Below are 14,588 nucleotides of genomic sequence, written 5' to 3' on the forward strand. Positions count from 1 at the left end.
TGGGACAGCTTCAATTGTGATACTAACAATTTCTTCCATCTTAGACCTTCCTTGCTTCGGTACCTCTTCTTCCATCAACTCCACAGTCGAGGCTGGTTCTTGTGTAACAGCCTCAACTGTTTCTTCCACTTCAATCTCCCTTCCTTACTCTGATTCTTTGCCTCCATTTCCATCTCTTTCAACTCTTCTTAATCTACGTATTCATCCTCTGTTGTTGGTTCCTCCTCCATTCATTCTGGCTCCTCTTCCCTAGTAGCTATAACAACTATTATCTCTTCTTCTGTCAATTCCTAGAATGTTTCCCATGGAATTTGAAATTGGGCTAGTGCAATTGTAACCCGTAGTCGAACTAGCCCATGGTTGGCAATGACTACTACAACTTGTCGCGAGCATTGAGCAAATTGTGCCATCAGTTGGAGGCTCTTTAACAAAAAGAAAGGCATGTTCAATGAGAAGGCCTCCAACTATGGAAATCAGAGGCAAGCTAACACCTTGAAGTGATACTTGAATATAGTGGAGTACCTCTCCTCGCAAGTTATGTATTTCATTACAAAACTTGCTACATCACCCCATGGATGCGGTAATGAATTCTGGTCATACCCCCGACCTTTTTGGACGACGCTCTCACTAGCCTGCAGAAATTCTTTAGGGAACTCCGAGAGGGAGGTTCTTCTTGAAAACCAGCTTTGTCCCTGCTGGGGTAATCCATTAACCTCTGTGATAGATTCCTCTGTGACAGGGATTTTTATCCCTCTAACCCATGAGCTCTATTCGCCCAAGTTGAGTGCAAATTCTACTGCAATTCCTTCGTCGAACCCTGCAACCTGTCGAGATAAACATCCCAACTTGCATTGACAAAGATCTGCTACACTTCCCTATTGTTGTGGACCAATGTGGTATCCTCTGTCTCGTACACACAACCAACCCACCCATTGTTGTAGAAATAGTAACAACATGGTGCACGCAGTCAGCTATTGGGGAGAGAGTAGCAGCAATCCACACTAACAGTGGCAATGGTAACAGCATGGTGGCGGCGCGAGGTAAAAGGGCAGTGAAAGTGGCTGGTAGATTTCGGAAAATGCAAAGATTGATGGTGAATTACAATAGCACAATGGAATAATTACAATAATTAATTTTGATGCATTGGGAAAAGACCGATAGGTTATTGGTGTACATAATTCAAATTCCAATGCGTTATGACCATTATTACAAAATCACAGTATTTTTAGGTTACCATTCGCATCAGATTTAGTAATGATGTATCATTATTATAATTTAAGTACACCATTGTTTATTCATGATGGGACCCCCGCAACCTAAATGTGGTCGTCCACGACACATATATGTCTCATTAACGAAATATTTTAATTGAATCCGTAAAAGTCAATGGAGGCATACTAGGCGACCTACCTGGCGGTGGAGTAACAACAAAGTAACCAGTGGAGTAACAGAAATGGCAGAGTAACAGCAGTGTCGAAGTAACAACACCGACAGAGCAATAACACCGACAAAGTCATAGCATCGGCAAAGCAACAGAACCAACGGAGTAACAACATCGACGAAATAACAACACTGGCAGAGTAACAACACCGACGAAGTAATAGCATCCGACACTTAGAAAATTTTTTAGGAGTGACAGCAGTGGCGAAGTAACAGCGCCGACAGAGTAACAACAGCAGTGGAGTAACAACACCGACAAAGTAACAACAATGGTGGAGTAACAGCATTGATAGAGTAACAACATCAACTATTACTTGGAAAATTTTCTTTCAGCTCCTCCTTGTTATATTTTGATCATTATCCCTGCAAAAGACAAACATGTAAGTAGTAACAACATATTATTATTAATTTTTTTAGAAGGCAGAGAGAGCATTCTCTACACCAACAACCATCAGATCAGATTTATCAGAGAGATGTTTGATGAAGGCATCCTTAGAAGTTGGATGGTGATATAGTTTCAGGCAATGTCCATTCACTAAGAAAGAAGTACAAGTATCATCTAATTTAACTAGTCTAACTGTTCCATTGTCAAACACAACATCCACTTCATAAGGTCCCATCCAGTGAGTGCAAAGCTTTCCTTTAAAATCTTTGAAATGGGAGTCATAGAGCAATGCCCAATCTCCTGTATGAAACACCTTGTTCTTGATAAATTTATCATGCCACTTCATTCTCTGTTGTTGTATAGCAATAGTTTTTTGGACAGCCACTAAACAGATTTCATCTAACTTGTTGAGCTATTCCAGTCAGTGTTTCTGGGCCTCTATTAAGTCTAATCCTACTTCCAACGCTGTTCTGAGCATGCTGATCTCAAATTCTACAGGAAACAAGAGGAATTTCCCATAGACTAACTCAAATTGTGAAAACCTGATTGTATTCTGCCATGTTGTCATATATGCCTAGAGAGCTTCTGGAAGTTTCTGAGACCAATCCCAACAATGGCTTGCTACAGTTTTTGTCAAGATATTTTCCAATACCTTGTTTGTACTTTCTACCTGTCCATTCATCTGGGGTGGTAAGGAGTTGTCACTTTGTGTTTAACCCCATATTTCTGCATAAGCCTTGCTGTCATGTGGGATGTGAACTGTGCCCCTACATTTGAAACAATCTCCCTTGAAGTACCATATCGAGCAAAAATCTCTTCAAAAAGAAAATCTGCAACCACCTGTTTTGTTGCTTTCGCAACAGCTCTAGCTTCCACCCACTTAATCACATAATCAGTGCAAACTAGAATGTGAATATTTTGATGAGAAGGTGGGTTGAAAGGTCTAACAAAATCAATTTCCCACTTCTCAAAAGGTTCAAGGACTACCTCGGGCTATAGCGGCATCTCATCTAATTTTCTAGGCTGTCCCATGCATTGATAGTTGTCACATCTTCAGACATAGTCTCGAACATCATGAAAGATAGAAGGCCAGTAATATCCCATTTGAAATACCTTGTGGCCTGTTCTTTTATCTGCAAAATGTCCTCCACAAGGGCCATAATGTGTAGCCTTCAGTATCTCATAGATGTCATCCTCAGATACAAAGTCTCGAATTTGCTGATCAATCCCTATGTGAAAAAGGTACCTTGCCATCCATGAATATCAGGTACTATGATGAATAATTTTCCATTGTTCCCTGTATGACAAGTGATGAGGTACCTTCCCTGTAGCAAGATAGTTAGCAATATCTACATACCACGGAGTGTTATTAGAAATTGCAAAGATATTCTCATATGGAAAACTATCTTCTATGGGTGTACCTTCAGCATTACTTTCTAGTCGAGATAGAAAATCATCAATCACATTGTCCTTTCCTGATTTATCTACTATGGTAATTTCAAATTATTGAAGTAACAAAAGCCATCTTGTAATACGACCATGAGTATGGGTTTATTCATCAGATACTTGATTGCTGCATGATCAGTATGTACAAAGGTGGGATACCCCATAATATAATGTTGGAACTAGTTGATGGCATAGATGATAGCAAGGAATTATTTTTCAATCACGATGTATTTTAACTCAGCAGGAGCTAAGTTCTTTCTAACATAGTAAACTAGATATGGTACATTGTCCACTTGCTGTCCCAAACCTGCCCCAAATGCTGTCTAAGAGGCATCATCATGAATATGGAATGGTAATGTCCAATCCGGCCCTTGAAGGATCAGAGTGCTACAGACAAGTTCCTTGATCTTCACAAAGGCTACATCACAGTCATCTGTCCACACAAAATCTGCATCTTTTGTCAGCAATTGTAAAGGTGGATGTGCTATTTTAGAAAAAATTTCTATAAAGTGCCTATAATAACCAGCACAACCAATAAAGCTACGTACCTATGTGGGTGTTTTAGGTATCGGGAAGTGCAATATTACCTTTATCCTAGCTGGATCCATTCAAATTCCAGCAGCTGAAAGTAAATTCCCCAATACCATTCCATCCTCCATCATCATGTGAAATTTTACTGTACTCAAAGAGACATGCGCTTGTTTACATATTTCAAGAAATTTTTCCAGATTCTCCAATCCTTCTTCGAATGAGCCCCCGTATGGAGTGAAATCGTCTATATAAATCTCAACAATGTCATCTACTAGATCAGAGAAAATCCCCAAAATTTCCCTTTGGAATGTTGCAGGTGCATTACAGAGACCAAATGGAAGGACCCGATATGTGAAGGTTCCCCAAGGGCATGTTAAAGTGGCTTTATCCTAATCTTCGGGAGCTATTTTCTTCTGGTTGTACCCACTAAATCCGTCCATGAAGGAGAAGAACTTCTTCCTAAACAAAGTATCCAGGACTTGATCAATGAATGGTAACGGAAAATGGTCTTTCTATGTTGCCTTATTTAATTCTTTGTAATCCACACCTATCCGCCATTTACCATCTTTCTTGGGGACAATCACCAATGGGGAAATCCATTGGCTATCCGAAATGGGGTAAATAAATCCTACATCCAACAACTTTTGAAGTTCTTCCTTGACAATGTTTTTCAGAGTAGGGATCATCCTCCTCTGGGGCTGTCTCACAGGACGAAAATCCCCTTTGATGTATATATGATGGGTACATAAATTGTCAATAATCCCTTTCATGTCTATGTAGTCCCAGGCGAAGGCTTATTTATGTTTTTGAATAACGTCCAGGATTTGTTTCGTCTGGGATTTTGACAAATCTAGATTAATATTTAGGGTCTTCCCCATTTCTATCTCCACAGAAATGTTGTCATGGGACACAGTTGTAGGTAGCTCTTCGAATCCATCTGTTGTTTTAATATTTTCTTACGTTTCACAGCTCAAGATAGACTCTAGGATTCACTGATTTGAATCTGAAACAGAACAGGGATCACTAATAAAAGTGGTAATTGTGTCATCTTTTGTTTTTGTTTTCAACTGAAGGGCATGTCCAATAGTAAGGACTTGTCTTAATTCCTCATTTTCAGATTTAGACTCTTCCTTTAGTAAAGGTTTCTTGTGCCCAACTGGCTTCACTGATGGGCTAGGTTTTGCAGGAGGGTATAACACAAGATTTTTAGTAAATTGCCCATTCGAGATAACCATGTGCCCAGAACGACACCCAATATAAGCATTTGCGGTTTCCAGCCACGCTCTTCCCAGAATCAGGGGATGGCCACCAACTGGGGACTACGTTTGCAGCACTAGGAAATCCATATGGTAATGCCATGAATCGACTGAGATTGTGATATCCTCCAACTTTCCTACCAGCTTGACTGTAGATCGATCTTCCAGCTCTAACACAGTAGGTGTATGTTTCAAGTTTTGAAGACCTAGTGCATGCATAGTTTCAACGGTAATGACATTTATGGGAGCACCCAAATCTACCAGCACATTTGGAATTTATACTCATTAATTTTCATGGTTAGAATTGGGTTCCCGGTATCCCCATATTTCATAGGCATGGCCTTTCCCATAATAAAATCTAATAGCTTTCCCATCACATGAATGGTGAGTGGGTCCCTTGATTTATTTTTAGGCTTCTTAGCACAATACGCCCTGAGTGTTTTTGCATATATAGCTATGTTCATCATAGCTTGTAACAGAGGGATCTTAACAAACAAATTTTGTAACTCCCCTAACTAGTCAAAATCAACTTGAATAATATGTTTACTCAAGGCCAATCTTTCCAGATATGGTGGTTCAACTCAGTGTTCTTGAGTAATTAGTGGTTGAGGAGATGTTTGATTTTTACTAACTTGGTTCAATTCCCCTTCAACTGTTTCTGATTATTTTTCCTCACTGCAAACTTGTTTAATGATAACAGGTGAGGGCTGAGCATATACTACCTGCCTAGATCTCAAATTCATCTCATAAAGTTCTATGGTGGAGATGTTATATGAAGGTATGTTGAGGGTGTCAGCTTGCTGAGCTCCTTTATTGTTAGGATTCAAATTAGGTTGGATAGGAAGTTGAGGAAGAATAGGCTGATTATCAGGAGGAATATTAGAGGGAAACTAGAGTTGTTGTTGTGCCATTGACTGGGGAAACTACCCAGGAGGAGAGGGTCCACGCTAGTTCGAAGCCCACAAAGAACTCAAACTAGCTTGGAGCCCATTGCTGCCAGTGTGGAAGTTGATATTGGCGCCACATAGTTGGATAAGGCATGGACTAAGGACCCATATTAAAATTATTGAAATACTGAGATGGATCTGGAAACATACATTGACTTCTAGTTGGTGGTCGAGGTTGCCATGGCTTTTTGGATCCCATAAAGTACAGTTGCTCCATCTCTTTTCCTGTCCCTTGAAAAACCGCTTTGAATCCTAGCAAGGAGGGGCATGAACTTGTTGCATGTTTCAGCTCATAGATTACACATTCCTCTATAGAGTTCAATGGGAGTTCTCTCTATGGATGCTTCTTTTTGCACTTTGGGCAAAATATAGCCATATTCCTTTCCAATTCCATCTGTTTATGTTTTACTTGCAGTGTGTCCATCTGTGTAGACATGTTACTCAGGATGTCAGTCCTCAAGTTATCCAGCAGATTTCCAATTTCTGCTTTCATGACACCTCCACTAGATACTTTTGTTGACCGAATTCCCTGTTTATTCCTTGTAACTCCCCTTGAGCACTGAATGCACAGCTCACAGATGGTATCGAAGTCCTCTTTTGATATGTCTCCCTTCCCCACTATGTTTAACAGCTCCAGAGAGTCTTCTCGAAAGGCTCAGAGAAGGATAATTTTTAAAATGTCCTTATCCAAGGTAGAACGACCTAATCTTTGTAGCATGTACTTAAATCGTTCCATAAAATCCTCCATTTTTTCATCTTCTTTATGCGTGAACTTAAAAATTTCTTCCTTAATATCCTGAGATTTATAGTAGTCCTGATACTTCTCCAGCAAAGAGGTTTTCATCTCATCCCATGTGGAGATAGTCTTTCCTCCTAGACCCATAAACCATCACAAGGTTGTCCCTTTTAGTGTAGCAGGGAAGATTTTCAATTTCTAAGCATCTATTATATAGTCATATCCCTGACATACAATATCAAATTCAAATAGGAACGTGTCGGGATCTTCCGAAGTCAGCCCATGAAATCTAGGTAAAGTTGTTAAAGGAATGGGCTTCATTGGTGCGCCAATGCCAAGATCCATAATTGGGAAGTCAATAGTAGAGGTTGTAGGTGCCATGAATATCCTCCAATAATCACTGGGGATTTCAGCAGGTTCTACAGGAAATGATGGAAGGGTTCTTATCACATGTGTTTGAGTTGCTTTAACAACAATCCCTTTATCCCTTGGTGATATAAGTACCCCTACAACTTCTTCCTCTCTATCACAATGGCTTGAATTTTTAGACCCCTTCTTTGTGACTTCTTCTTCCCTACTGGAATAGGCTAGTCCCTCAAATCTTCTGCTTACAACTTCTTCTTCCTCTGTTACCAGCAACGATATTCTTTTATCAGGTATACTGCTGCACAACTCTTCTGCTGCTCAAACGGTCTGTTGTGTTGAATCAACAGGGGGTACTGTGGATAGCACTGGCTATTCTACAGATTGTCCCTCAGATCTTGTTCAAATACCTGGCCTTACAGCAGCATAAGAAGATGCCTCTGATTCAACTTTTGTGATGATTTGCTGGATATAAGTATTCCTTCCCAAATCCTGTCCTCCCTTCTTTGGGGCTCTTCCTCTACCCCTTTTATTCGAATCTCTGTTCATGCAAGTTGGTGAGAGGAAAATGTCTAAATTAAGTCACTATGCTCAGGACTTGGAGTAGGGTGTCAAAAGACCATTCCATCCCCAGGATGAGAGATCGATTTTTAGCAAACAAGAAAGGAAAACAGCTAAAAATAGATCTAGGGCTTAGGGCCTCGAGTAGGGTGTCAAAATACCCTTCCCTCCCCAAGACAAGAAACTAAACAAGAAAAGAACACAAATACAAGGAAATATAAAGCTCGAGACTTGGAGCAAGGCATCAAAGGACCATTCCCTCCCCAAGATGAGAGATTGGGTTTTAATAATGCAGAAAAATTCAAAACAACTAACAAAGCAAACAACTCAGCCCAAAAACAATAAAAGAAACAAAAATCAAAATACTAGACTTAGGAATTAGAGACGGGTAGCACTTCCCTCCCTAAGACAAGAGATTGATCCTCTGGTCGATACAGATCATGTCTTGCACCTTGTTAGCCTTCCCCAGAAACGATGCCAAAATGTTGGAGTCCAAGTGTGAATAAACTATTCAAACCTTTCCTACATTAATTCATTAATCCGGGTGCATACAATTTTCAAGGTAACGCACAAGGTATATGCAGGGGCATGGCTATAGCCTTACATCAACCAAGGATTCGTGATTAAGAAATCAAAACATCGTTGTAACAATAATAGAAATTAGATCGTAGAACTTAAAAGGCATTCACAACAATCTATAGAGATTTGTAACAACAATAAAGAAATAAGCACAATAAGTCAAACATCATACATAAAAGGAAATATGCAGCACCTGATCAGAAGAGCAGGACTAACTTTCTGATCAGGGCTGCGTTAAATTATAGCTAGAGATAGAACAACAAAATTTCTTGTATTTTATTAATCTGTAAAGAAGCTGTTACAATACATATCTCTGCGCGGCTAACCCTTCGCACAGGAATAAAATCCCTTTTATAAAATACATGGGTAATAACATATTCCCCAAAATATGGCAACTAAATGCCAAAAATATACAACTATTCAGAACAACACTAGTTGCCGAGAGAGCAAGAACAGAAACGATCCAAAATAGGCTTGAAAACTATTGCGAGTTGGTTATGATGTCTTAGCATTTCTGAACAGCTGTTGTGAATCACGGAATTGCTGCTACATGCTGTGAAAGCAATACCTGTTCACCAGAATCTACAGACATAACATGTTTTAGTAGTTCGCACAGGAAAAAACCTCGGACTTTACTTCATCAATCAAATATTCCAAGAGACATTAGAAAGGAGGGTTACCTCAGAGGTTTATCATAATAAATGCATGTCAATTAGTGCAAAAAGGATGAAAGGATGGGTGGAAATGTGAGGAAAATATAAGTAGATTTGGTGCCCAACACATGGATTTTTTTTCCTGGAATAACAAAAAGAAACATGCAAAAGGCATCCCATGATTCAGGGAGCTATTTTTAGTAGCTGGAGGTTACATGCAAAGTTTTTTTAGGAACTTCCCTCCAAGTGTCGCGCTTTCCTAGATTTGTGGCATGCGTGTCATGAGCTCAAAACTTATTTATTCGACACATCAGAGCTCATTCTTTCACATTTATCTTGGATCTCTGACATCCCACGACACATCCAAGACTCTTCGACACGTCCAGCTCAGCTATTCATGAGTAAGTGGCCTCAACTTGTGTTTTTTAGCATTTCTATCGCTTTTTATGTTTTTGCTTGTGTGAGTGATGTTTTCTTGATTTCTTTGAATGGTTGCTATCATTTACATGTATACTAGCTTGTCCTAGCATTGTTTCAGTTTTCGTTGCTATCTCACTGTTGTCGCATGCCTCAAACTGTTTTGCACGAACGGTCGCCGATTCAATGACTGGCTTCACCCACATGCATGTTGATTTGCTTATTGAATATTTCATTCATGTTTGCATGGACTGTCAATCACTTATGCTTTCACTTTGTGTCACCATGCATTCACTTTCATATCTGCTTTAAGTTTCCTGTCGACGAGTCTAGCCAACCTTGGCCCAGACTCTGCCTTCACTGAGACAGCATTGCGCAATCTGGGAAGGAAGGGTCTGTCTTCCTCTCTAGAATTGTGAATTTCTGCCCAGGCACTATCCTCTAGGACTGTTTTGTGCATTTCTGAGGGACAATGACTGCTGTCAAATAAACTTGTGCAATGTAGTCCTTGAGCTTGCAGTCACTCCCAACTAGAATTGTGCATTGCACAATCCTTGCAACGAGGAGCCAGTACGGGTTGCACATTGTGCAAATCCAGTAGCTAGTATTGCCTCCCAGATAGCCCAGACTTCCTTTTCCACAGTTCTGGTAGCCAGTCACCTAGCCTCCCAAAAGAAATTGTGTAATCTTGCCTATTAGTTCCCCAAGTATGTGCTATGTCCTTCACGAATTTTCTTTAGTTTTCGTTGAGAGACGTCTTTCCATGCATGTTTCTTGTCTCTAGATATTTTAGGTGTTCATCCGCCTCTTAACAATATAGGATCAATGGCTTCCAAGAAAGTGGGTTTACGGGACAATGACAGAAAGGCAGCTGTAGTAGCAGTTGAGCAAGTGTCCTCTACTCTACCGATTTACAAAGATACAAAGTTATTTCTAGACAAGGTAATCGAACTCAAGTGGAAAGAGGTTAATGAAGCATTTGCAGGAACTTTTGAGGAAGGCCTCAAAGACCATTAGGTGTATGTGAAAACTCACAAGTCTATCTTGTACTGGATTGCATGCAAATACCCCACGTTCCCATGTGCGGACATGATACACTAGATCGTCTCCCACACTAATCCCGAGACGATGACCTTGAGAAGTGTCAGTGGGATGAAGCTTGCAACCTTTTGGGAATGAGACTATGATAAGATGTATCAAATTTCAGAGCCTGTGACTATCATGAAGACTCCCTCCAGCTTACCCAATAGTAGTGCTAACTCCAGAGACATTCTAAAGAACTGGGTAAAGTAGTTGGCTCAATTCAGGTTGACACCCAACCAGATCTACAAGACGAAGAAACTGTGGATGGCGTATCAATACTTGGTCATATTTTCATGCCGACTATATGGACAAGAAAGCATGAAAACCTTCCCACAAAGTTGGGTGAACATGCTGGACCAACTGGCCAAAGAGGGAAAACCATGTAACAGGTATGAAACGTTGGCTCATCAGCTAAAGGAACAACTAACAAAGGCTCAACAGTCTCCCGGAGGTATGCATGTAGAGATTTACATGTCCACCTACATCTTAGATGTAATCTGTGCCCGACAGGAGTTCATGGGCTTGGAGTGGGCATGGTCACTGACAGAGACTACTGTGAACAAATATTTCAAGTTGTTGTCCGAATGAAGCTTCACAGGAGTAATCACACGGCTGCCATATCATTTTGTCACCCCAGTTTACAAGATGATATTCGAACAGGATCCACCCTGCATGTCAAAGGAAGCCATGGAGGCACTGTTAGACATTGCTAAATGGTATGCCTCACCGTCCAACACCTTCATCTGAATCTTCAGTGCGGAGAAGCCTCTTCATATTCTACCGAAGTTTTCCTTGGACATACTTTTCATGCAGGAAGAAGAATATCACATCTCAGTAGGATTGATAACTAGACTGCACCAGAAGAAGAAGGCACCTTTGCCCACTCTTCCATTGTGGATTGGGTTATATGAGATCCTAAGTATCAACTAAGTGAATGTCAAAGTAGAATAGATGAAGAAGTATCCATTCGACCTCTAAAGTTAGAATCTGTATGATCCACATTGTATTGTGAAGGATCACTACATGAGAGTTCAATTCAACTCGATCCATGGGGCATTTCATTGGGTCGAGGAGGACCCATGGAGATATTGCTACAAATTCTCCAGACCCAATGAAAACGTTGGCTTCGCTGTGGAGTGGTTAGGGAAGAAACATGAAGTAGCATCATGGAGAGTACCAACACCAGCACCAGTAGTAGCAGCAGAGGCAAGCATACCAATGCATGACAAGGGTAAGAGGAAGAATGTTGATCGCTTGGAGGTGGAGCCAAGCTGAAAGTTCTGGGCTGATCCATTAGTAGAGAAATTAGCTATGGCTATAGAGGTAAAGAGGCATTAGTGTGACATGTGAATCACGCAGAGGCAGAGGGATAAGAGAAGAATGAAAGAAGAATAGAAGGAGTTGCATGAGATGAGGGAGAAACTCCAAAAGGAACAAGAGTTACACAAACAAGAGAGGAAGTGTAGCAAGAACAGACACAGTAGGGGGTGCAATGTGTACAAACACATGAAACAACACCCGTATAGGTCATGGACTTATCAGATCAGTTGCAATCAGGCCAAGAGGATGAACCATCGTAGGCACAAGACTTCGGTCATGATATGGAACAAGCACTTCAACAGTTGGATGCAGACATGGAGCAACAAGAGTTGGAACAGGACACCAACCTCATGGATCATCACTAAGAGGTTAACTTAACCACTTCACCGTATCCAGATGATGAGAAAGTATTGAATTACCAAGGGTGCACTGAGATCCTTGGTGATCAACCGGAAGGAGAGATGCACGACATCTCATTCGATGAATCTAAACATAGATTTGTGCAGTCTCGTAGAGTATCAACTACAGAGGAACATATATCTCCTGCGCAAGTTGAAGAATGACTAATTCTGAATAATGTGCACAAAAATCTAACAATGGTGTATGATGAAGCCACTATCTCAAGTGTTTGCTTTCTAATTTTTTAGAATGAGTGAATGGTGAAGGAACTATAGATGACCAAGCAAGGAGGAGACTTGGTGATAGCATCCGCTTGAGTTGAACTGAAGAAGGAAATACTAAATGAAGTATTGTCCCTTGACATAGTTATGCGAGCATTGTAATCCAAGTTTGGTACCATACATAAGGTAGTCGTCCATCTCAACGAATGGTAGCAACGATGTGCTAGAAGAGCATGTATCTTAACGAACTTGTATGCTGCTTTTGGTGACATGCAAACATGGATGATGAAATACAAGGGAGCCCTGCTTCACTTGCCTAAGATGATGAGGGCCAATGCAATCGAGTTAAAAGCATGTATCCAAAGTCAAATCGAAAACTATGAAGAGCTCTCGCAGCTCATCAGTAGCATACATGCTTCCCATGCACGAGTATTCAAGAGTATGGATGTTGTGGTATGCACACATGCGATCCCATCTATTGGGACTCTTACCCAGGCAAAGACAAAGAAATAGGTCTGACTAGATTTTGACTCATACTTCTACGAGTTGATGCACATTGCCAGCTGTTATAGACAATTTTGTGCCTTGCAGCATCAGGCATGAATTGTCAATAATCCAAGGGATCCAAAGTCCCTAAACATGATGTTCCTACCCCTAGAGGAACAAGGTCAGCAAACCAACAGCTCTCAGATCAGTTCTCCACCTGAAAACACTCAAAAACAAGCAATCCTGAAATCAAAGCAGGTGCTCCACTAGGCTTCTGCGCTGAAACTCAACTCCTCCATGGTGTACCTGCGTTGCAAAGCAGGTAGAACAAAGGCCACCTGCGCTGAGCGAGATGGGACAAGTGGCACACTGAGTCATTGCTCTGGAATCTTCCAAAAATGACACTTGGATCAGGGATTTCACCTTGTGATGAGTCAGAGGCTCTGTTTCTCCAAGTGGAAGCAAGGTTCTCCAAGTGGACTCAAGAACTGAAGATCAACTGAAGAGAGAGAGGACACAAGGCAGCTACACATCAGTTGCAAGCTGACTCATCCTTTCTCAATTCATCTATATATTGAGCTCTCTCCTATGAGCTCAGGGGGCTGGAATTTTGTGCAAAGTAATGATATGCTGTTGGTTTCACTATAGAACTATTGGGTGATTGCTTGAAGGAGGTGAAGAGGAGAAATTCTTTCTGCTGGGAGGTGTTGTTGGATTGGGGCCTTCAATGGTTGTAACTCTCTCAGAACTTTACTTCTTCATTAATAAAAGCTATTGAGGTTCTTCTATATGCACTTGTTTCAATGATATATTGTGATAATTGTATATTTGATTTATGCTAATCCTTGAATCAGTTATGATTGCATGCTTCTTGTAGTTTCCTTCTTTGTTATTTTGCAGGATCTCATTGTAGCTGGGCCAGCAAAAGAGCAAGGAGCTGGGAGCAAGCAGCTAAAGAGAAGAGTTTGGATTCGACATTAAGCGCAAGGCAACGGTTAGTGCCTTTCCTCATTCTCTCTTGCTTTCATAAAGAAGTAAACCTTAAGTAGTTTTCTTTACAGTTGTTGCTGAGGTACTATCACCCTTAGAGTGGGATAGGGTCATCCGAATCGGATACTTTTCCCTACAAAAAACTGGCGACTCCACTGGGGATCGTATCTGTTTGATTGTTTGTAGTATTTTGCTATTCATTTCCTGAACAAAAGAGTACCAAATCGAAAAGCTTTTGACTATATCAAAAGCGAAGTAGAGGGCAGCTACTCTAGCTCATTTCTGAGCATGTTCATGATTTGAAGAGCTGATCTACAAGGATCCTTGTAAGCTCTTAGTGATATCTTTTCATCCTCCTAGTCATCCCTTTGAGTGTGCTTGACTGATTGCTTCTGATTTGAGCAAAAACTATGCATTTTTGAGAAAATTGTGACCCGGAAACTGTGAAAATGCAACTTTCGTTTTCCAAAGCAGGTAGTACACAGGCTACCTGCTTTGCAACGCAGGTCCCGAAGGGGCTACCTACGCTGAGAGCCAGACTGGCTGAGCAGCACCTGCGTTGGCCCAATTTTGCCTAGTGCAGTTGGGGTTTCCTCCCTTTCTCTTGCCTGTTTTCACTATAGATTTGGCAGCCAGTTACCAGTCTTGTACCAGTTCTGAAACCAACCTTATTTTCCATCATTCAGCCTCTGTTATATAACGAAATTGTACTTGTTCTTTGTATTTCTTACTTCATTTACAATTTTCCATAACGAAGAGTAAACTAGTCTTGCTT

Source organism: Pinus tabuliformis, chromosome 2_1 (assembly GCF_031772625.1).
Source record: "Pinus tabuliformis cultivar Carrire ecotype Pingquan chromosome 2_1, CPIR1, whole genome shotgun sequence".
Lineage (NCBI taxonomy): Eukaryota > Viridiplantae > Streptophyta > Pinopsida > Pinales > Pinaceae > Pinus > Pinus tabuliformis.